We start from the raw sequence: 23,701 nt of genomic DNA on the forward strand, positions 1-23,701 counted from the left end.
CTTCTTCCATGTATTTCCATCCCTCTTCTTTAATCTTGAAATGTTCGGCTGCTGCAATTTTCCCCCTGCTTCTTTCCGTGATTTCTCTCTCTCACATGCACACGCACGCACACACACACAAAAGTGACATGCCCTAAACTCTAGGAAATGCTATTATTAAATATTGAACAGGTTGCACACAAAAGTTGACCAATTTTTTTTTTTTTGCTAATAGGTTATGAACAGCAGCCAAGCCATAATAATGTTGAACTTTAGTGTCCCTTGTCCAGGGAGCCAGTATAATTTAAAAGTAAACATCCCTGCTTTCTTCACTGGTCCCTCCATAGATTTTGTGCAATTTGAAATGGAGAATAAAAGCTTATCCGCACAACAAAAGAACGACAGCAAAGCACTGACAACTGCTTGCTACAACCACTTTTGCAAATGGGGTGGGAAAGGGGTAGTTCATTTATCTAAAGTATACTGAGAGCAGTTCTAAGGAGGGCTACTCAGAAGTAAGCCCTACTGTATTCACTAGGGCTTACTCCCAGGAAAGTGTTCTTAGAACGGAAGCATTATGTGTCATCTCCTGGTAACATGAAGCGGTTTTCAGCAAATGGCAAAACAGCAATAAAACAAAGGTGTAAAACAGAACAACAAACAGCAGCACAGAAAACCCTAGTTAGCAGCATAAGCAATAAAACTGATAAAAATACAATCTAACTGTGGATTAAAAGGAACTCCAGCATGTTTTACAAGTTGCCTCCCCCCTCCAAAAAAGTTAAAAGAAAAACGAACATAATTGCTAAATGTTGAACAAATAGAAATGTCTTCACCTAATACTTACACCTTCTCAACAGCGCAGAAGCAGCTGCACCAAGACATCCTACCTAGACTTGGGAGCTATTCCAAAATTCTGCAAGGAACAAACCCAACTTCTGCAATTAGAATAAATTAGGCATATTTCCATGCAGTTTCCAATTGTTTTTAACTCTACCATCTTCCATGAGTTATCGTATTAAAGTGACACGGAATCCTAATCATTCTTAGCTGTTATGTAAAAAACCTTTACTTTGTCATAGGACTCTATGGATCTTTTATTTTTGTGGTATTTTTGCATTTGCGTGTGCACGTGCATGCACGTGCACCCATGCCTGGAAGTCATGGCGACCTCACGCGACTCCTACTGGGGCATGGAGGACGTTCAGCAAAGTGGCTTGATAGCCTGCCCCTGCTTCCCAGCCCTGGTATTCTTTGGAGGTCTCCCATCCAAATACTTCCCAGGGTCGGCTCTGCTTGCTTCCAAGATCGGGCTTTCTTAGGCTATCCAGGTCAGGATGACTCTATGGATCTTTTCATGCAGAGGGTTTCCCTGGTTTGGGTGTCAAACTACAGCATTTTTTCTCTGAGCTTCTTCATGAAGCTTCCTCATCATTTTTCATTTTATAGTTTTTTATGGTTTCTTCGTTGGGTCCCCCGTGCTTTCTCAAACGGGAACAAAGGTGTGGGGTTTTTTAATTAAAACATTCACATTCTTGCATTTCTTCTTGATTCAACATGGCTTACAATAATTAAAACTTCCCCAACTAAAATCTAAGATAAAAATAAAAAGCCTCAAAGCCCTCCCACTCCCCTCTTAAAAGGTACCTGCTGTTCAAATCTCCTGAAATGCCCTGACAAACAGGTAATCCTTGCAGCACCTCCTAAATATCTCCAAGGAGGGGGCCTCTCTCACCTCTTCAAGGAAGCCCATTCCACAAAGCTGGCGCCACGACAGAAAATGCCCAGGTTCTAATAGATGCCAACAGGCCACACTTAGTGCTAGGATAGCCAACAGATGGCTGCCTGATGACTGCAGTTTGCGCACAGAGACATATGGAAGGAGATGGTCCTTCAAATATATGGCTCCCTGGTTTTTGAAGGGCTTTAAAGGTCATAACTAGCACCTTGAACTCAGAAACAGACTGACAGCCAATGAAGCTGTTTCAAAATGGGCAACATATGTTCCCGGCAGTGAGCTCCTGATAACAGATGTGCTGCTGCATTCTGGACCAGTTGTCATTTCCGTGTTGTCTTCAAGGGCAGCCCTACACAGAGGGCGTTTGAGTAAGCATGGAGAAGACAAGGAAACCATGGGGAAACAACAGATGGAAAACAATGTTGTGAGGAAACTCAAAGGAAAACTGCTGTAGTTTGGCCCCAAAGAGTGGGGAAGCCTTTCTTTGAAAAGACCTTTTGTTGCTTCTGTTACCAGTAGGGCTGCCAAACAGCGGGGTTACCAGAAGGGTTGCTGGAGATCTTTTGGGATTATAACTGATCTCCAGGCGGTAGAGATCTATTCACCTGGAGAAAACAGCCACTTTGGAAGGTGGACTCTATGCCATTATAACCCTGCTGCGGTTCCTCCCCTCCCCTCCACAAATCCTGCCCTCTCCAGGCTCCACCCCCAAAATCTCCAGGTATTTCCCAACCCGGAGACTAAAGACGGCTACCCTACTCAATTGGAATGTTATATATTACTTTTATTTTTTAAGTAAGATTTTAGTAAGGAACAGCCAAAGCTGATGAGAAATGGAGAGACTGAAGGTAGGACACGGATTTGGAAACTCTCTTTTGTGAAACTGATGGCTAGAAAAATGCTTTTTAAAACAGCCACTTCCGCACTGTAATTTTTGTCACTCGTTTGTCCGTATTGTTTCAGGGTCCCCCCTCCCCCAATGTGTTTTGCTCTCTCTAGTAGTCCCAGAGGGAGCAAAACACATGTGGAAAGGGGGGAGCCAAAGCAATAGGGACAAAAGAGTGACAAAAATAATAGTGTGGAAGTGGCCAAAAAGACATACACACAAGCTAAGATTCTCTCAGGGTACCACCCATGGACTGTTCATAAGCTATTTCATATTTTAGGCCTCTGATAATCCTCCCTTCTTATTACACTTTGCCTCAGTACTAAACCTCTCATTGGTCACCACATCGCTACACCTTACCTCCTACCCCACCCCTGCTTAGTGCACAATTTCCATTATGGATTGTCCCACAAGTATTCTGGATAGCAAATTCTACATCTATATGGAAAATCCCAAGAGACACAAAATATTTACAGGCCTTATTACGGTCGTTGTTTGCTTTGAGATAATTGTCTCTTATGGATTAGTACCTGATTTGTTTTTCCTACTTAATTTCTAGACAGGAAGTTTCTTTTGTTTTCCTAAATCAAAAAATAACTCCATTGGAAGGTTATAAAGTCCTGTGATATTTGCCCAGAAACGGCGCCCTGATCACTTGAGTAAATGTGTACTTTGGCATGTGTGTGTGCTGTCGCTAGGCCCTTGAACAAAGGAAAATATATGGAAGAGGTGGGTGTTATGCCTTTAACGTAAAGAGAATTGGATGCACAAACAATGGTTTTTGCTGATCCCCCTGGAAGAGGCAGGTATCTAATAAAAATAGAAAACTAATTGCTTTGCAGTAAACAAATCAAAGAGATTTGTCCGAAGCATGGAGAATATAAGAAACCAGGGTGCCTGAGTTCTGCTTTGGGTGGAACTAGAGTTGCCAGGTCCCCCCTAGTGGGGGAGGGGGGGATAGGTCTGCCAGCTCCAGGTTGGGAAATTCCTGGATATTTGGGAGTGGAGTCTGGGGAGGACAGGGACCTCAGTGGGTACAGTGCTGTAGAGCCTACCATCCAAAGCATCCATTTTCTCCATGAGAAATTATCTCCATAGCATCGAGATAAACTATAATTCCAGGAGATACTCAGGCCCCACCTGGAGGCTGGCATCCCTAGCTGGAACAAATACATTCTGTTGAGAGAGTGGGTGATACTGAACCCATAAGCCGCATTCAACACTACAGTTTTGAGCAGGGCTATTGTTGAGCAGGAACGCACAGGAATGGAGTTCCGGCAGGCTTCAGAGTTGGCCACGCCCACTACAGCCAAAACCTCTGCGTGCGTGGCTACAGAGGAAAGGCCTGGAGAGCGAGCCCTCCCGGCAACTCCAAGGCGGGTGGGCCAAGGGGCCTCTGGAAGGATCGTAGAGGCATTTAAATGCCTCCCCATGCCTTCCCCGGCCTGTCCAAGAGCCGGCTTGCCCAGGCTTCCTGCAGCTGCGGGGCGCCCGGGCAAGCCAAAAGGCATTTTAAACTGCCTTCCCTTCTCTCCATGGGCTGGCTTTCCCAGGCTCCCCACAGCCACGGGGCGCCCAGGCAAGCCAAGAGAAGGCATGGGGTGTGGCCTGATATGTTAATGAACTGTGGTGTCAGGGGTGTGGCTTATAATGCTAATGAGTTACTGCTGGGCTTTTTCTACAAAAAAAGCCCTGGTTTTGAGTATCTGCTGGGCTCCGGTCTGCCTCTAAGATTTCTTTCTAAGTGAACCAGCATGGTGCAGTGGTTAAGAGTGCTGGACTCTAATCTGGAGAACAGGGTTTGATTCCCCACTCTTCCACATAAAGCCTGCCGGGTGACCTTGGGCCAGTCACAGTTCTCTCGGAACCCTCTTAGTCCCACCTACCTCACAAGATGCCTGTTGTGGGGAGGAGAAGGGAAGGAGAGTGTAAGCTGCTTTGAGACTCCTTAAGGTAGCGAAAAGTAGGGTATAAAAACCAACTCTTTTTCTAAGATTTTAATGTTTATAAAAGTTTCCAAGCCTGGTTTTTAAAACATAGTTGGGGGAAAACACTGAAGCACAGTTAAAAGGTAAAGGTAAAGGTTCCCTTGCTCGAAAGCCAGTCGAATCCGACTCTAGGGTTGCGGTGCTCATCTCCGTTTCAAAGCCGAAGAGCCAGCGCTGTCCGAAGACGTTTCCGTGGTCATGTGGCTGGCATGACTAAACACCAAGGTGCACGGAACGCACAGTTAAGGGAAGGTAAAAAGAAGCACAAATTCACTAACTTTCTAAACCTTAATGACTTGAAAGCCCATCTATCAAAACAGCGCAGCTCCGCCACTTTCAAGAGTGTAAGCTATCTGCACTGGGCCCACCAGCAGTGATTTAGAATTCACATCCCTGCTGAGACATCTGCAGTGCTGTGGTAGACATAGACATATAACCAGCTTGCCCAACAGGTAGGTTTTCCCCGAGATCTGTCATGTGGTTACAGATCTACCAGGCGGGGCCTGGAGATCTCCTTGAATTACAACTGACCTCCTGACGACAGAGAGCAGGTCCATTGGACAAAATGGCCTCTTTGGAGGGTGCCCACTATGGCCTTATGCCCTGCTGAGATCCCTCCCCTCCCCAAACCCCAGGCACCCTAGGCTCCAGACCCAAATTCCCAGGAATTTCCTAACCCAGGGTTAGCAACCTTATATGGCTACCATGGGGTCCCATGAATAAGCCATCAGTGAAAATGTCATGCCAAGTGGTCTCAGTGGTCAATAAGATGCCTAATGGATTACAGAAAGAAAAAGTCACATGAGTCAGGACTCTTGTGTCTAGTACCACTTTTGACCATGGAGCTCGACTTGTTGAGAAGCAGCAGACAAGATGATGTGTCTGTGTCTCTTGCTATAGATCTGCTTCGTAGCTTGGATTAGCTCCTCACACTCAAGCAAATGCTTATCCCAGCCTCCCCTGAATGCGGAATGAAGATCCCCCACCCCACGCACCCAAGCTAGGAAATAACTTGGGGACTTGAAAATGTGTTGAGCTATAGAGCACACTACGGAATAAAAAGCCAAAGCCTATATATACCCTTTTGACCACCATATGTTAGCACAATTAAAGTTATCGCCTTTCTCAATCTTGAGTGCTTTATATTCACGAAGCAAGAGGGAAGCAGAATTCTCTATCAGACTAGATATTATTCTTGGCATAACACTGATGTGTTAATAGCTAAAAAATCAAGCACTTGGCCAGCATACGAAGATTCTTTAAACAGCACCAATAGCATAACAGGAGAATAACGTCTTTGTCAGTTTGAGTCATTGCTTGCCCCTCCTCCAACCACTTCACCCAATCTCAATTTTTTTAAAAAAAAAACGTAGGGAAATGTTCCTGGAAATAACATTATTTCCGATAATGAATCCTGGGTCAAAACAGTATTGTTCTCCCAATTTCTTTCCCTGGGAAATTCCAGTTTTGGTGGAGGCTTTTTAAATCATAAGGTTTACTCAGCTTTAACATTTAAAAAGCACAAGTTGTGCACTGAACTTCTTGTTTACGAGACCAGCTCAACCAAATGTTCAAGATGATCTCTGCTAGAACAGAAGATACCCCTAATCTTTATACACATGAAACATCACAGTTACTGGGCTTTCTGGCTCCACAGCTTCACTGCTCGTTTACAGCAGTGTTTGGAGAAGTTCTCGGCTACCAGAAAAGACATGAAAGGTTTTCCCTGGATCCCAAGTCCCCAAACCATAAAATAGTGGGACCTGACCAGAAATCACTAGTCATACTGTAAAGCAGTACTCTGAAACAGAATGAAAACTGGTGAGGAATGCCCGCCTCATTGAGCTTAATGAGAAGTTTGCTTGGTTTTCTCTTTCCAGGAGCCTCCAGAGATTGTAACATAGCTAATTGGACAGGTCTTGGTTTGATCAATGGAAGCAGAACAGCCTTAGCCCAGAGGCCGACATCAGATGAGACACTGGAAGATCCACAAGAAAACCTCCACAACATCCACAGAGCTAAAAAAAGAGCAGCTGCAGGGGGGCTCCTCATTTAGATTGGGGTCATGCAGTGGAAGGGGAGGGGAGGTTACCATTCAAGCATGGTTTCACCAAACTGAATGCTGCCATTGGTCTGTGGATGATAACAGATGGGAACACAAATTGGGAGCGGTTTTAACTGACAAAACCATGCTGGGACGAAGAGCTTAACCCTATCTCTCCTTCTCCGCCTGAATTGGGGCTGCACAGGGCTGCCATATCAATTTTAAAAAGCACTGGAAAGATCCTCTATCTCCAAGAGTCTCATCTACGGAGACCTTCAGCTAATTTCCTTAGACTTAAACGGGGCTTTGAGTGGCCAAACTGGATTATGCCATTTAGGTATAACACTGAGAGAGCTAGTTTTTTCAAAGGTATTTGCAGCATTTGAGTACCCACTGAATGTTTGTTTCTTTCTAGTGTCCAATATGTTTTCTCAATACAGCAACCCCATGATGCAGGTCATATGGAGATAAAGTGAGTTGCCCAAGGCTTCTGTGAGGGTCATGATTGAACATGAATTTGAAACTTCGTCTTTTGCCCCCCAACACTAGTACCATGCCATTCTTTGAAAGGCCAACTGAACTTAAGATTTAGAAGAGCAACCGATTGCGTTTTGTGATTATGCAGAGCCCTAACCCATAACCTAGCAGTCAGACTCCTTTACTGCATTGTTAACATCCCAGATGTTATTCTCTCAGATGGTATTCACTCTCTAGGCGGACAGATCCATAGAGGCACAAGAATTAAAGGTGAACCGAACCGCCACGGTGTCTTGGCCAAACTAAACATGATGGTGTCCTCCTCGTGGCCACCACCACTTTAAAGTCATTTAAAAATGCCGCAAGGGCCCAAGCAGTGGGGCACTCGTGTTCCCCCCACCTTTTTAAGTGTCAGAACAGCTGTGGGGTGTACATGTGCAGCCATTTCAGCACTTGACAAGGGGAGTGGAGGAGTGCATCAGCCTGCCACACTGCGGGCCCAGTCAGGATTGGGCCTTCACAGCATTTTTAAATGACTTTACAATGTCTGCAGCCATCGTCATGGCGGCCGCAAGGTTTGGTTGGAAGGTTGTCAAGTCCCCCCAGAAACTGGTGGGGGTGGGGGAATTCCTCCCACCTGGAGGCTGGCATCCTTATTTGGTCCCTAGAGCCCTCCACTGAGTGTGGGGTTCCCTTTTACAGCTGGTTTAATCCTATACAAAACAGATTCTCTCATATTTATACAGAGCCTTTCCCAGCAGGGGTTTCAAAGTCAGGAAAGCTTATTATGATTATCAAAGACTCCACCATTATGTAAAGAAGTATGTGCCATTCTTGACTGATGGGCTGTAGCTTGGGGCAGCAGGGCATGCATGAGGGTCCAGGTTTAGCATTTCTCTTCAGTTCAGCCATCTCTGTCTGCAGAGTTAGGAAAGACCCACACCTGGGACCTTGAGGGTGCTGCAACCTGCTGTTGAAAAAGGGGACCCTGCTGTATCATTAAACCATAATGTCGGCAATAGCATCTACAGAAAGGGACCTCCCAGAACACAGATGAGTAATATTTGCCAAGCACTTACCCAAGCATTCATTTTTGGGTTTTTTTGGCCAAAATATCTAAATGGAACCTCACCATTCGTCCCTGATTGCACACACGCAGAAACAGAGGCAATGCTCAGCTTTATAATCTGAAATAATTTGATGTGCCAATGAACCGGGACATACGCTACCCTGTTATCAATACATTAAATCGGAAGAATCAACGCCCTCTTATTCCACAGGAAATGAGGCCAGGCAAGCCTTCCCCAGGGTCAGATAAATTGAGAGGGCCTTCAGTGAACGAGTAACTGATACCAGTGCCACAACATTCAAGTTTAAAGTGGTATGAAACTGCACTCCCCCCCCCCCACCGAACATGCAGGATCTAAACGGCTTTCCTTCCTCTTGGTGGTGGCGAAGAAGCAAACACAAAAGAAAGTTTGGTCACTCGCTTTGTTTCTCAATGCAACTGATGTGCCCCATTTCAGTAAGGCAGGAGAGGTGATTCATCAGAGACACTGTGAAGTTTCATTATCCGTTTTTTCTCTCTCCCCCCCCCCACTCCTGAGAGCAGACAAAGTTCTCCCTCCCTCTCCCCTAGTTGCTGCTAAAATAAGAAGATATCAGCCAGCTCCCCTGGACGCGCCTCGGAGTCATAAATATTTTACAGAAACCTATTTTTCCACCTTCCAAGATTGCAGCTCTCCCAAGCAGGCAGACTCCCCCACCCCACCCCACCCCCACCCCCACGCAATCGGACTGCAATTATGATCCACACCATTCGTACACACTTCAGCCCTTGCACGCAGCCCCCAGAGGCTTTGATCACAGACAGCCAAGCAGCGGGGCTCTCTATTGCTTTGAAATCTTTTCCAGTCCGCTGCCAGAGGAGCTGACATTTCTAAATCACATCGGCCTGAAACTGACTATTCACTGCATCTCTCCAACTTCTGCCACCCTCCTCTCCCAAATCCTGTTGGGATTCCTTCATCCTCTGCGCACCCACGCACGCACACACACTCACCCCCCCCCAACAAAGCGTCACTGTAAGGAAGGAGAAAGCAGGGAGGGGTTCTGTACCTTGCTCTGCAGCCTGTCTCAGCACACTGGAAGTTAGAAGATAGAGGGCTGTCTGAAGCTCAGCCAAACTCAATCACACCCTCCTGTGAGCCAGCCCTACTCCTGACATCAGCACAAGGCGATTCTCTTTTGACTTCTTCTTTCCTTCAGCTTTTCATTGTACACGTTAAAGAAAAAAAAACACATCAGAGGGCAGGAAAGACTGGCAAAAAGACACGAGCTGCTTCCTCAAGATGAGAACCGGCCAACCACGGAGAGGGTGGGACTTGAACTCAAATTAGCATAGAGCTTTTAAAGAACACACCTATCTCTCCAAACCTCTTCCCATGGTACCTGGTGGAACTGTGGAAAGCTGGCTCCCGAGTTCTCTCCCCCTGGTTCTCCCTGTTCTTTTTCCACTTCCCTCACGTCCAGACTTAAATATCTGTAATAGTTTATTTTCATAAAGAATACACGCACAAGACAAGTTAAAGGGAGGGGGACTAGTTACATATAAAAATTCCTGGAGAAGACACAAACAAGTACAAAAGCATCCATCACAGTTCCCCTTGGAGCAGGGGTTTTCATGTTCAGGAACCAAGAGCACACCTGTACGTTGCAGGACATCCAAGGGGTATATTCTAGAGAACAAACCAGTTATGTGGAAAAGCCCTGGCTTAATGCCTAGCATGCACAAAGTCCCACATTCAATCCTGGGCATCTCCAGATTAAAAGATCTCCACTAGAAGGTATGGAGACACTGCTGATCTCAACAGGCAAGAATTACACTTCCCAAGGTTTCTGACAACCCTAAAAAGAACATGCGCAGTAGGGTCTAGAGCAGAACAAATTTTGAGTCCAGTGGCACCTTTAAGAACAACAAAGTTTTATTCAAAGTGTAAGCTTTCATGTGCAAAGCACACTTCTTCAGACAAATGGAACAAAATCTCCTCAAGGGTTATTTACAGGAAAAAAGAGGGTGAGAGGCAGCTGTTAGGAGGGGCCACTCAGAGCCAAGATGCATATGCAGAGATGAAATTGGATCAGGTGGCCAGTAAGATCAATGGATAGCAGCAAATTAGCACAAAAAGATGTGAGAATGGAGCTAGAGTCCAGCAGTACCCCCACAGACAAACCAGTCTCAACCCTGTGTGCATGGGAGGGTCTAGAGCAGTGATTCATAACCAACGTTGCAGGGCTCCAATGTACTGATCTACAAATGCTTGGAGGGCATTCATTTGGAAGCAAATGGGGACATGAGGGATTTTAGGCAGGCTGCTTCTCCCCACTTGCAATGGCTTCTAACAGTCAGCGAAGGGGAGTTGTTTCGTACTGCTCACCCCACGCTGGAAATAAAATCCTGTACGGAACTCAAGGTGGCCAACACAACTTCATGCGTTTATAAGTCCACACAGAACACTGGCTGGTTGCACCTCATACTGAGAACCCACTGCATAATCCACCTCATACTTCCCCTGTGGGAAAGACTGGCAATGGAAGACCAGCTGTCTTTCAAGGAACTGAGTGGAGAATCATCTCAATAAACTGCTATGGGGCTGTTCCAACCTTATCAAACATGACTACACTTTACATGACACAATCTTTCTGCATTTGGGTGGCATCAACAGCAGCTCTTCCTGTTCATCACAATAACACAACTTGAATAGCGTATTAAAGAACACTCCTTGCCACATTTATTTTGCACAGCCTCCTCCTATTGAGTGCTTTGAAAGCTGAAGGCGTTAATCTTGTTTCAAATGAGGTTGTTGGGTATTATTTTTTAATCTGCTCACTTTCCTTTATTAAATAGTGATTGAATATGTGAGCCGGTTTGCCACAAATCTAGACTGACAGCAGGCTCCACAGCAGTTGTGTGCAAAACATTATGCTGACAACTCCAACTTGGAAAATCCTTGGAGATCTGTGGTGGTCCACCCATTGAAGCTGCCATTTCCTCCAGGGGAACTGATCTCAGTAGTCCAGAGTTCAATTGTAATTCTGGGAGATCTCCAGTCCCCATCTGGAGGTTGGCAGCCCTATTTAAACATCGCTCCTGTGCATATAGCTGGCTCACTAAACATCCAAGAAATCCCAATGAGTTCAACAAGATTTACTCCCTTATAACTCAGTTTTGGAGTGCAGCTATATATCAGTTATTGCGGCCATGCAAGAAGGGATTCATCACAATCTCAGACTGCAATTTTACACATCCAAATTCCATTAATCTAGCTTGCTTCAGAGAAAATCACTGTTCTACTCAAATTCTTTGAGACTGCATGCACAAACTCATTGCTGCATACCATTCAAAGGCACACTTCATGTGCATGTCTCTGCAGAGTAATGGGCCTTGGACATAAAATCTGTGCTTGATTGTCCAAAGAGCTCAGCTCCCTGTTAAGCAGCTTCTTCTAGCAATTTGTTCTTAGGAGACAACAAACAAACTAGGAACTGATGATGACTCTCTGAAAACGTAATGTAGTGCTGAAACTAGAGTTGAGTGCTTAAGGAAATCTGGCCCTTGATAGGCTAAACAACTGCATTCCATATGCCATGCTCACTCCTTGGCTCGGGCAAAAGCTACACCCATTACTGTTATTTCTTTCTTCAACAAGGTTTTCCTTCTTGGCAGAAAGGTAAATCCAGCTGCTCAGCTGCCAGCAGCCACCTGCTGTTATGGGGAGGGGGGATTATGCACAAAAGCAGGTGAGCAATGAGCGGCTGCAGTTCTCCACCCCACAAACCAAATTTACAGACTCTGGAAAGCTGGCATATATATTTCCTAAATAAATAGGGAAGGACATTTCTGGCTCTCTGCTGCAGTGCTGTCTGCATATATTATGTACCTCTATTTTATGATAGATGATGATGATAGACAGACACTTTTCTTCCCAATGGACACCCAAAACAGCTTACAGCATTCTACCCTCCATTTGATCCTCACAACAACTCCCCCGTGACTGGCCCAAGGTCACCCAACAGACTTCCATGGTGGAGTAGGGGTTTAAACTGAGATCCCCAGATCCTAGATTCCATTTGCCTAGAGGTGAAAGAGTGCACCAGAATTTTGTTGCCTCTTTTAAACCGAGCATGCTAAATAAGGTAGTCTGTATCTTTAATTTATTTCATTATAAACTAGCATATGCAAATGAGAAATGCTCCAGGGTGGGATAATTCTGTGACTGGCAACACTACTGTGTGTTCCGGCATTATTTATTTATTTACTGTATTTATAGTCTGCCTTTTTCACTGAGACTCAAGTCAGATTACACGGTGTAAATCAATAACAGTCCATGCAAAGACATATCTAACAAGCACAGTGTAGGTCAATACAACCTATATGAGGAGACATCGAATGAACTATGTGCTAGAACCAGGATGACCAAAATCTGAGTGAGCACAACATACTAAGCATGATACAGAGTGTGGATATAATGAAGAAAAGTGGTATTATGGCAGCAGAAGACAGAGGAAATGACAACAGTATGTGCAGCAAACTGATAATATGTCCTTCCTGTACATAGTGGTATAATCCACAGTCCCTTTCCCTTCAGAAAGTGTCTTCCTGTACTATTCCATTATTGTGTAGGCCAATTACCCTCATAGAAAAGCTCTCCTGAACAACTCCATTTTACGTAATTTGCAGAATGACAGGAGCGTTGTAGCCTTGCTGACCTCCTTAGGCAAACGGTTTCACAAGGTGGGGGCCACAAAAGAGAAAGCATGGATACAGGCAGTAGTCGATCTTGTCCGTTTGCAGGGTGGCACCTGCAGAAGGCCCTGAACGGATGAGCAGAGCTGTCATGACAGAACATAGGAAGAGAGACAGTCCCACAGGTATGAGGGTCCAAGGCCATGCAGGGCTTTGTGGATTTCCGGGTGAAATATACATAATGCCATGCTTCCCAATTTCCTATCCCCATGCGCATAAGCATATCTCAATAGGATTATAATTTATATATGCATTTGTCCATTATTAGCTCTGTGTGTGTAGCATGGCCTCAATGTAATAAAAATAATTTAATCAGTGTCTCAAGATGAGGGTGTCAGCGTCTACAACTGTGATGAGGTATAGGAACACGCATCTATGTATTGGCACTCCTGACTCAGTGAGCCTGTGTGCTTTTCAATAAATACTGTGTGCATGAATCAATTCATCCATGTGGGCGGGTGTGGTCTACGTGAACGTCAAACTGTGGCTGTCTTCTGCAACTGAGCGCATATGTACTCACTGACATACTGGTTGTTGTTTTTTTCTTTAACTCTCATATCCCATTCCATCAAGCTCAGAAACAGTAACAACAATGGAAAAGAAGTGTGAATGCACACAAAAGCTTATTCCTAGCATAAAACTTTGTTAGTTTTAAAGATGCCACTGGACTTTGTTCCAATGGAAAAGGCTGTAAAACATTTTTAAAAAAAACTTCTGTAGCCTAGAACTACAAAACAGAAACCAGAAATACTTTTTCAAAACTCCTATCTATCCTCCATCGTACAATGCTTGTCTTTTACTGTTTCTAGAATATAACTAAATTCATACCACGGCAGTTTCCACAAAGCAGATTCCAGAACTAGAGACGGCTTTCTTTCCATTTTGATCTTGCCTTTCTCACCACAAAACAGCGACTCCAGGCAGCTAGTTAAAAGGAACATGATCACAAAGCTATAAATGGGGGGGGGGGGATCCCCAGCAGTCTGCATTACCACTACTAAAATAAATAAACTAAATCTGAAATACTGGTCTACATAGAAATGTTTCTCCTGTCTTCAAGAAAGGAGGACTGAAGTGTAGTGAGTCTCAATCACCAGTTGGGACAACACCATTAGAATGCCTTGCTAACACCCCTGAAGCTTAAGGGCCTGGCCTGAGGGAACACAATGCTGTAAGCTAAGCAGGGGCAGGTCTGACCAGTACCTGGCTGGGAGAAGCAGACGATGCTGCCTGGAACACCACAGAAGGCAGTGGTATAAACACTCAGTAGCTTCTTGGTCAAATTCCTCACAGCTTTTCATTGGTAGGAAGGTTCCTATAGGTTAAGGGCTGCCTTCAGGTTTGCTTGGCTCAGATCTCTTTGCATACCTATGCCACACCTATAACCTCGTAGTTGAAGGATCAAACAAAGGCCTGAAGGTGCCAGATGAAGTTCCATCACAAGTCTGGGCTGGCAAATATGTGGTTGCAGAACCATCTTGGAACACTCCGTATGCCGTTCTGAGCTTCTTAAAGGAACGACAAGATTAGAGTCTGATAGTACCTTGGAGAGGAAGAAGATTTCAACGGTATAAGCTTCCGAGAGTCAAAGCTCCCTTAATCAAAGCTGTCAAGAGTCAAGGGTCCCTTCAACTGACAAAGGGAGCTCGGACTCTCAAAAGCTTACATTAAGGTGTTATTGGACTTGAATCTTGTTCTTCTCCTGCAGACCAACACAGCTGTCCACCTGAAGCTATCTTAGAGGAAGGGTGGGACAGTGTAGGGTGTAGATTAGGATGTTGGATTAGGATCCAGGAGACCCAGGTTCTGATCCCTTCTACGTCATGAAGCTTGCTGGCTGACCTTGGGCCAGTTGTTTTCTCTCAGCCTAACCTACCCCACAGGATTGTTGGGAGGATAAAATGGAGGAGAGGAGAATGGTGTACACTGCCCCTGAATTCCTTGGAAGGAGGACAGGACAAAAATATACCAAATAAGTAATGCAACCTGTATTTACCAGAATGCTTTAAGGTTAAACACGGTTAACTTCTCTGCCAAACCAGGCATAAGGATGGTGGGAAGAAAGGTAGAGTATTCACTTGCGGGGAGAATGCGTAACACCACTGCTCTTCCCAACCCCTTAACCACAGTTAATGGACAGCTCAAATATCACATATCCCCGGGTCAGATACATACGTTTCAACATTGGCCTCTCGGCATAGCCTACAGAACAGACTGGCTGTAAGTCACAGATCTTTTTTAGCCCTTCTTTTGCAACCCTATTTATGCCGCAAGAAACCACAGCTGCTTCCATGACACTGTTGACAAGTGAGCTTGCAACGGAAAAGTGAAAGGCTTGAAAAAGGCAAGGCTGCTTCCATGACACTGTTGACAAGTGAAAGGCTTGAAAAAGGCGAGAAGCTGCACTTCTCATTCCACCCACCCACTCCTGGAGCAGATGCTTCTAAGGGCAGGTTATTCAATTTCCGTTACTATCTCTGAGGATACAGGATTTTAACAGCCGCGCATACACACAGAACAAGGGATGCCTCGATGATGGAGGGGAACCACTCCACCCACCCCCTGGCTGACTGTGTAACGAACGCTGCATCTGGAATTTCCCCTCTCTCGAGGTTGCAGATGTTTTCTCCGCCAGTTAAATGTGCGTGGGCGGGAGGTGTTTGGTGCTGCGGTTTACACAGAGTCTCTCGCACACATTTGCTCCCAGCCTACTCTGCAGTTGCATTTCTAGATTCAATTACCATCATTAGCTAATTAATCCTTCCAGCCCAATATCTCAGAGACGGGAATATGTCACTGGTTTACCCTTTCTCTCCAAAGGACTCCCCCCCCCAACCTACTAAAAGCAAATGATGCTCCAACTGCGAACCAGGCTATGAAAACGCCAGGTGCAATGAACAGAGGGCTGCGTTTGGACATGGCAGACCCAGAAACAAATACCTCCCAGCTATTCAGCCTCCTGGGCAAGTCATGGCCTCTCAGCCTAACTATTTTGCAGGGCTGTTGTAAGAATAAACAAGACTAAATAGAACCCAAGGGCTCCTCAACAAGGAAGGAAGCAAACTCCAAAGGCAAAGCTGAACGGTTTTTGCAGCCAAATGGAAAGAGGAATGACTGAGAAGGGCTTCCTAAAGCCATTCTAATCAGGAACACAGACAGGTAAATATTGCAAAGCTCCTAGTAGAAGCCAAAAAGAGAGAAATTGCAAAGGCAGCCTCATTTTACATTCAGACCAGGACAGACCGGTAATGTAGAATAGGCACAGGATACCAAATCTGAAACATCAGATATAATCTCATTTTGTATGGCATTTACTTTTAGCCCTCTATCTATCTGGGTGTTCTGTGATTTTGTTTTCTGTTTACTCTGCATGCTCACTGGTCTATAGTCTACTGTATGTTTGTATATGTCTAGAGAGTCTTTGAATTATGAGGGAAGGGAGGGGGCTCTTAAGGGAATACACAAACCCCACCAACTCCCCCCCACACATAGCTTTCCAGAAAGCATCGGCTAAGGTGACTGCCACCTCATAGTTAGAGCATAGCACCTGTTCTGTTTCAGTCTACTTCAAACAGCCCATGGAGGTTGCTGTCTAGAAAAACACCTTGAATTGGGCCCAGGAGGGGGGGAAAATGGAAAGCAGAGTAGCTGGGATAACACTGGCTTTATATGATCTCCATGGTGGGTCCTAGCTAGGACACTTATTTATTTATTTATTTATTTTTGCACACTAGGCGAGGCTAGCTTGTGCCCCCCCCTCCCCCAAGCTGAGTCAATATGAGCTGACCTTAGTGGGGAATCATGCCATGCAGTCCCCCTTCCAAAGCAGCTCTTTTCTCCAGGAGGAGTGGCACATATGTTTTAAACAAATAAACCAGTGATTGATGTAGTCTGGGGAACCGTTGTAATTCCGGGAGATCTCCAGCCCCCACCTGGAGTTTGGTAAGCCTAGCCCTGATGACTAATCCCCCCCCCATTGACAGGGAGTGTGTTCAAATACACAACCAGTTCTTGTGCACAAGGGGCAGCAGTGAAGTCCAAAGTCAGTTTCTACTGGTTGAGTAACTTGGGTCTTTGTGGAACAGAACCAAATCCAAGACGATAGTCCAGAAATCACACACACACTGGGCAACAGCTTCTTGGCCCAGCCCTGGTGCTGGAAGGCCCCTTGGAGCAGAAGCCCCATCATCTAAGGGGCAGAGCGCAATACCTGAGAAACCTCCCTGGCCCCTCCCTAGAAGGGGAAGCTGAGGGGGGTTGTCCTGCTGACCTGGATGTCCAACAGAATCCCTGGAGGATTTGGAAAACAGCAACAGTCCAGCAGCGCCTTAAAGACTAACCAACGGGGGCTTGGTTGCAGAGGACTCCTTTGCCAGCGGGGCGGCCATTTCCTCTTCCCTCCATGCCTCGGGGTCGAGATCAGGCTGCAGGCCCTGGCCGGGAATGGTTTCAGCGATCGTTTATTTTTTAAAAAACCTGTCCCCTTATCTCCCGACTCTCAAGAAGGCTTGCGGAAACCACATTTAACATCGAGGGAGAGAGGAGCTGCCGCCGCCTCCGATTGAGGCTCTGCCCAGTTCCCTGTTTCCAGCCTTGGCCAGCTGGGTGTCCCGGCCTGTTTGCCTGCCCCTCCCCCCCGTCCACTTCTGGTGGAAGACGGCCGTCTCCTCGTGCGCGTTCCGTTCCTTCTCCCCCCGTGGAGCCAAGTCCATGCACCCCCACCGGCCTGTCTTTCAGGCTCCAGACCAGAGAAGGCGCCCGGCGGTCCAGCCCCAAGTCCTTCGGCAGCAGGGAGGTGCCTAAGCAAGCCCGCCGCCGAAATGCAAGATTGGTTTCCATTTTATGGTGTGATGCCATTTCTCGTCCGCCTTTCTCACCTGGGCTCCAGGCGGACAACATGGGGGGAGTCCACACAATCGACTGACTCAGGGGGCGCGAGGCAAAGCAAGCCGGCGGGAAGGGGCACGCTGTGGAGCAGGCGCCCAGAAAGCCATGTTGGGGGTGGGCGGGTGGCGGCAGGGGCCTCGCTGCGCCCCTGGGAGATCTGCGCCTTAGGCCATCTCCCTAGTTGGCCTAGTGAAAGAGCCGGCCCTGGCTGTGAAAGGGGAAAGGGGGCATTGCCTACAGTGGTCATCACTGACAGACAGATCACAAAGGGGCAGAGAAAGCAGCAAGTGGGCACCATTTCTGTCTGGTTGCATTCTGCTTGCTGTTGCTTCCATGGCAGAGGCACCTTTTCCTGTCTGGAAGCAGCCTAAATGTCACCAAGGTCTGTGAGATGCAGGGACAATGCAGAGACCAAAATACCCTCCAAAGCCACAAACCTGATCGTTCAGGAGGCATGTCACCCCATCAAAAACAAGTGAAATACCCACTCCTATGTCATCAACCTGAAGAACTATGGACGGAGGTTCGTGACATTATACAGCAATCACCACGATCCCAATGAAAAAGAAATGCAAGAAAGCAAAGTGGTTTTCTGATGAGGCTTTACAAATAGCAGAGGAAAGAAGGAAAGCGAAAGGCAAAGGCGAAAAGGAAAGATTTACCCAACTGAATGCAGATTTCCAGAGAACAGCAAGGAGAGATAAGGAGGCCTTCCTGAATGAACAGTGCAAAGTAATAGAGGAAAACAATAGAATGGGAAGGACTAGAGATCTCTTCAAGAAAATTGGAGAAATAAAGGGAGCGTTCCATGCAAAGCTGGCCATGATAAAGGACAAAAACGGTAGGGACCTAACAGAAGCAGAAGAGATTAGGAAAAGATGGCAAGAATACACAGAAGAACTATACAAGAAAGACCTCGATGTCCTTGACAACCACGACGGTATAATCACTGACCTCGAGCCAGACATCCTGGAATGTGAAGTTAAATGGGCCTTAGAAAGCATTACTAACAACAAAGCTAGTGGAGGTGATGGTATTCCAGCTGAGCTATTCAAAGTCTTAGAAGAGGATGCTGTTAAAGTTCTGCACTCCATTTGCCAGCAAATTTGGAAAACGCAACAGTGGCCACAGGATTGGAAAAGATCAGTATACATTCCAATCCCAAAGAAGGGCAACGCCAAGGAATGTTCAAACTATCGCACAATTGCACTCATATCACACGCTAGCAAGGTCATGCTCAAGATCCTACAAGCTAGGCTTCAACAGTACGTGGATAGAGAACTACCAGAAGTACAAGCTGGGTTTCGAAGAGGTAGAGGAACGAGAGATCATATTGCCAACATTCGCTGGATTATGGAGAAAGCAAGAGAGTACCAGAAAAATATCTACTTCTGCTTCATTGACTATGCTAAAGCCTTTGACTGTGTGGATCACAACAAACTATGGCAGGTCCTTAAAGAGATGGGAGTACCAGACCACCTCACATGTCTCTTGAGAAACCTGTATAAGGGCCAAGAAGCGACAGTTAGAACCGGATACGGAACAACTGATTGGTTCAGCATAGGAAAAGGAGTACGACAAGGATGTATACTGTCACCTTGCTTATTTAATATATATGCAGAGTACATCATGCGAAATGCTGGCCTGGATGAATCACAAGCGGGAATTAAGATTGCTGGGGAAAAGATCAACAACCTCAGATATGCAGATGATACCACTCTAATGGCTGAAAGTGAAAAGGATCTAAAGAGCCTCTTGCTCAGAGTAAAAGAGGAGAGCGCAAAAGTGGGCTTGAAGCTCAACATCAAAAAAACTAAGATCATGGCATGAAGAGTCAGACTCGACTGTGCGACTGAACAACAACAATGTCATCTTTATTCCACATCAAAGCATTTATCTCTTGTCTGGATTAAGTATCAATTTATTTTCCCTAATCCACTCATTTACTGACTATAGGTACCAGTTCAGCACTTCTACTATCTCTCTCAGTTTTGCTGGAAAGGAGAGACAGGGCTTTCTGTGCTCCAGTTCTCTGGATAATCTGAGTGGCTTCATGTAGATATTAAAAGCCAAGGGGACAAGATAGACCCCTGCACCACCTTCTGGGACCTACCCTCCAGGAATAAATGGAGCCAAGCATAACACTGATACATCCAGACCCATCTCTGCTAGGCAGTCTAGAAGAATACAATGTTGATAGTATGAAAGGGCACAGAGAAGTACCTGAGAACCACAGAGATATACTTCCCCTGTCAACTGGCCACCACTGAACATCGAAGAGGGGAATCAAGGCAATTTCTATACCATAATTAAATCTGAATCCAGAATGAACAGGATCCAGATAATGTTTCATCCAAGAAAATGGAGTTGCCTGGCAACCATCCTTTCCAGAACCTTCTAGAAGAAAGAGGTTTGACCCCACTCTATTATTATTGAGATCTGTGCTCTCCAAAGAAAGCTTTTTCAATAAAAGTCTAATAATAACCTGCTTTAAGGCTGATGGAATTACTCCTTCTTTCCAAGGAACTATTTATAATTGGCATAGTCCATTGTGCCAAGACCGTCTTGGCCAATATCATGAACCACGAAGGACACGGATTGAGGCAGCAGGCTGCATTTCTTCAAGAATATTGTCCATATCCTCAGGAACAATTAATTGAAAAGCATCCATAAAAATCCTGACAAGCTGGAATCTTGGGAACATCATCTGTTTCGTTGTTAAAATGAAGTCCAAGTCAAAATCATTGTGATTTCACCTATGAACTTCCTAGCAAGCTGGTCACAAAAAGCTGTTAAGGATTCTGTAATTTCTCCCAAGAGGGCGGATGTAACAAGCCTCCTACCACCTTAAACAGGATCACTGGATGATGCTGTTCAAACACAATGGTAGCAAAGAAGTATTCCTTTTTCAGTTCTACAGAGCAGGCTTTCAAGTGGGCTCTGTGTGAATAGCAGTCCAAGTGCTGGACTGGGGTCTAGGACAGCCAGGTTCAAGTCTCCATTCTGCCATGAAGTTTGCTGGGTGACTCTGGGCCAGTCAATCTCTCCCATACTAATCTAGTGAGGGGCACAAAATAATGTATACTGTCCTGAGCTCCCTGGAGGAAACCAATTTAAAAATGTTATTGTTGTTGTTCAGTCGCACAGTCGAGTCCGACTCTTCGCGACCCCATGGACCAGCTCCCGCCAGGCCCTCCTGTCTTCCGCTGTCCTCTGAAGTTTGCTCAATTTCATGTTCGTTGCATCTATGACACTGTCTAACCATCTCATCCTTTGCCGTCCCCGTCTTCTTTGACCTTCAATCTTTCCCAGCATCAGGGTCTTCTCCAGTGAGTGCTCCCTTCTCATTTGGTGGCCAAAGGATTTGAGCTTCAGTTTCATTATCTGGCCTTCCAGGGAACAGTCAGGGTTGATTTCTTTGAGGATTGACTGATTTGTTCTTCTTGCAGTCCAAGGGACTCTCAAGAGTCTCCTCCAGCACCATAGTTCAAAAGAATCTATTCTTCGGCGCTCGGCCTTCCTTATAGTCCAACTCTCACAGCCATACATGACTACTGGGAATACCATTGCTTTGACCATGCGGACTTTTGTTGGCAGGGTGATGTCTCTACTTTTTATCATGCTGTTTAGGTTCGCCATCACTTTCCTCCCAAGGAAATCTTTTAATTTCATGGCTGCTGTCACAGTCTGCGGTGATCTGGGATCCCAGGAACGTGAAGTCTGTCACTACTTCCACGACTTCCCCTTCTATTTGCCAAGGAGTGATGGGGCCGGATGCCATGATCTTAGTTTTTTTGATGTTGAGCTTCAAGCCCACTTTTGCGCTCTCCTCTTTTACCCTGAGCAAGAGGCTCTTTAGGTCCTCTTCACTTTCTGCCATTAGAGTGGTATCGTCTGCATATCTGAGGTTGTTGATCTTTTCCCCAGCAATCTTAATTCCCGCTTGTGATTCATCCAGGCCAGCATTTCGCATGATGTACTCTGCATATATATTAAATAAGCAAGGTGACAATATACATCCTTGTCGTACTCCTTTTCCTATGCTAAACCAATCAGTTGTTCCATATCCGGTTCTAACTGTCGCTTCTTGGCCCTTATACAGGTTTCTCAAGAGACATGTGAGGTGGTCTGGTACTCCCATCTCTTTAAGGACCTGCCATAGTTTGTTGTGATCCACACAGTCAAAAGCTTTAGCATAGTCAATGAAGCAGAAGTAGATATTTTTCTGGTACTCTCTTGCTTTCTCCATAATCCAGCGAATGTTGGCAATTTGATCTCTAGTTCCTCTACCTCTTCGAAACCCAGCTTGTACTTCTGGTAGTCCCTTTCACTTTCCTTCTTTCCTCTGCTATTTATAAAGCCTCATCACAGCCACTTTGCTTCTTGCATTTCTTTTTCTTTGGGATGGTGGTGATTGCTGCCTCCTGTACAATGTCACAAACCTCCATCCATAGTTCTTCAGGCACTCTATCTATCAAATCAAGTCCCTTAAACCTATTCTTCACCTCTACTGGATATTCATCAGGGATGCAATCTAGGTCAAACCTGAATGGCCTAGTGGTTTCCCTAATTTTCTTCAGTTTAAGTCTGAATTTTGCAATGAGTAGCTCATGATCTGAGCCACAGTCAGATTACTTTATAAATAATCTGCATTCATTTGGATTTCACCCAAGTTTCCATCCATCATGGTTCTAGTTGCCACCTCTGATGCTCCAAATCCCTGTCGTGGTACAAACCAAAGGGTTAAATGTGGAGAGGTGAGGGGCAGAGACTGCTCAGGAGCAATTATGTCTATAGCATAAGGAGTTTCTGTATTCCAGGGGTCCACTGGCTCTTTGGCCCAACAGCTAACCATCTCAGAAAGAAAACCCCCAACAGGTGACAAGAAAGCATCTGGATCCACCCTTCTCTGAGAATGAGTCATCCTAACAGGCCTCCCCTGAGCCCCGCCCTGAATCTAAACCCTACCTGGCAATGGAGTTATACTAATCCCCCCCTCCAAATCAGATGACTCCAACCATGCTTCAAACACCCAATCAGGTATATGTAACTCAGAATCACCTGAGATAGACCCCAGTTGTTGTGGCAGCTATGAAACCTTGAGCTGCTCCTACCAATGACCCCTCAGCATGGATGCTGACATCACCCAAAACTAACGGCCTCAGAGTCATACACACAGAGATCAGCCTGGGTAGCTCAGGCAGGTAGACTATTAGGCAGCAGGGTAGACAGTGCACCAACAGAATCCCCATTCTTCCTCACTAATGTACAAGCCCTCAAAATCTGGAAATTGCTGTTCAACACACTGTTAGGGATTTCTATGTATATTGCAGAGTTAATAAACGCAGCAGAACACTTGTATTAGCTTTTTTTAAAGATGCTTTACTAATGAAGGAGGATAAACTGGGAGTTGAAATAACAAAAAATACAGGAAAATCATCCTGTCTAGCTGCTCTATCCTACATCTGTACTTAGAGACTTCTAAACTTCATTTGAGGACGAACTACAGGAGAAGAACAGGAAGCAATAAAACTGAAACCCAATGCTTACTCTCTAGTCCACCCCCAAAGTATTAATTACCCAATTGGAGAATCCCAATGCTAACTAATTATGCATTTTGTCACCTTGCTCTGGCAGCAAATACATGCAGACTTGGTCACTGGGTCTCTAAAGTTAAACTAAGATATCACCATGCATAAACAAACAATACATTATTTCATGACTACAGAGAGAGAACTTGTAAATCCCAACACACACCCGGGCACGGAGACTGAATCTTCCTAGACCATGGCAACTCCATCCCCCTTCCCACCATGTCTGACTTGTTATTGTACAGAGAACACTGGCAGGCACTGTTGTGAAAGCCCTCTCCCTTCTTCATTCAACCAAGTCTCAG

General features: G+C 45.6%; 1 protein-coding gene across 1 annotated transcript in view; it reads right to left on the reverse strand.

Annotated features, from left to right (window-relative positions):
* Positions 1-9,364, reverse strand: part of DGKA (diacylglycerol kinase alpha) — a 57,190-nt gene extending 47,826 nt beyond the window's left edge. Inside the window, exon 1 of the mRNA XM_015405882.1 lies at positions 9,231-9,364. The gene's annotated coding sequence lies outside the window, so the exon portion shown is untranslated. The remainder of the gene's footprint in view (positions 1-9,230) is intronic.
* Between the last annotated feature and the right edge of the window lie 14,337 nt (positions 9,365-23,701).

Source organism: Gekko japonicus, unplaced genomic scaffold (assembly GCF_001447785.1).
Source record: "Gekko japonicus isolate JY-2015 unplaced genomic scaffold, Gekko_japonicus_V1.1 scaffold246, whole genome shotgun sequence".
NCBI lineage: Eukaryota > Metazoa > Chordata > Lepidosauria > Squamata > Gekkonidae > Gekko > Gekko japonicus.